This window comes from Solanum dulcamara, chromosome 9 (genome assembly GCF_947179165.1).
Source record: "Solanum dulcamara chromosome 9, daSolDulc1.2, whole genome shotgun sequence".
NCBI lineage: Eukaryota > Viridiplantae > Streptophyta > Magnoliopsida > Solanales > Solanaceae > Solanum > Solanum dulcamara.
The window spans coordinates 49,090,544-49,091,994 of NC_077245.1; the positions used below are offsets into that span (position 1 = coordinate 49,090,544).

Consider the following 1,451-nt stretch of genomic DNA (forward strand, 5'->3'; position numbering starts at 1 on the left):
CATTAGAGTCGTCTACCAAGTTGTGCTGAAGTCCCCTCATACAATTAGACGTTCCGTGGTTTGCCTATCAATAACTAGTATTATGTTGAAGAACTGTGGCATACAAGTACGCCATCTATTAGTAATCATCTAATCCTGCTTGCTTTGCTTAAGCCCTGTTATAATTCCCTTAACGTAACTTATAATAATCTAGGTACATAAGCTCGTGTTGTTGCTTCGCTGCTAGTTCGGATTCTTCTATCTCGTGCGATCATAGCAGCACTAACGCACCGGATCCCACCGGAATTTCAAAGTTAAACATGCTTGGGCGATAGTAGTACTAGGATGGGTGACCCCTCTAGGAAGTCCTCGTGTCACGTTCCATTGCCATCCTTGCAATAATGTGCGAAGGCACTCAACCTAGCCCAAGATTTACCTTAGCGTGTTCTCGCTAGTCTTCATGCTTCGCCTTGCCCTCTCCGACCCTGTATTACACTGGACAATGGGATAGATGATTGGTTCAACCATGTCTAGGTCCTATTTTTCCCTTAGTACTCACCCCATCTCGGTAGTTTGGTCTAACCCATCTTGATATCTCTCTACAACGTATCAAAAATATCCTAGCTCCTTTACTCGTGTACTTCTCACTTGACCCTATACTCAACATATACATATCCATAGGTTGCATAACCATTCTAATACAACTTGTATAAGATAGACATAATCTTTTCATTTCCCGTCCCATCTTGCTTTACATATCGACTTCTCACTAGAACTTGCTTGCGCAAACGCTATTTTGTCCTACTCCTTTATTTTATTCCTTTACATACTCCTTGGTCTCCTCATTTCCTACCGTAAGAGATTTTCTATTATTTCTCCTTGCTACTTGTATGTCACCATATCAGTGGCCAATGACGTTGTTGCCATATCTTAATCTTTACCTAAACACGACCCTACTACCCTTTACACAGTTCTTAGTTTGCTCAGTCCTACTCTCTTATTGTATTCACCCATTGTGGTAGGCACCCATCCCTTAGGGTTTTACTAATGATTCTTCACACGGTCTCAGATACCGCGGCTCCTATCTGTTTATTATTGGCCTCGAGATCCTACTAACTTGTGCTAGTATGTGATCTCGCTTGAAATTTAAGCATTCCTGTCAACATGTGATAGTGTCAGTTGATTTCATCTCATGCGTGTATTTCTCTCGTCCATTTGCCCCCTTTAGGGCGTACTCATGTCATCCTCTATTTATTTTCAACTGTTCATACGCATATGATTCTGTTCCAATATATTTGACATACTGCACCATATCTACACCTTCTGTTAACTCATCTATACTTTAGGTTGCCCCTGTAAGAAACCTTAATACAACCATGGGGTGCTTAGAATTCTTAATAAATAGTACACAATCTAGTCCAAGTACTGGTACTCGAGTCATATAACTAATGTAGTAGCTTAGTCGAAGCTGC

The 1,451-nt window shown here is 41.0% G+C and overlaps 1 pseudogene; it reads left to right on the forward strand.

The window, feature by feature from the left end:
• Positions 1-242: 242 nt before the first annotated feature.
• Positions 243-362, forward strand: LOC129904753 (5S ribosomal RNA; annotated as a pseudogene).
• The last annotated feature ends 1,089 nt before the right edge of the window (positions 363-1,451 follow it).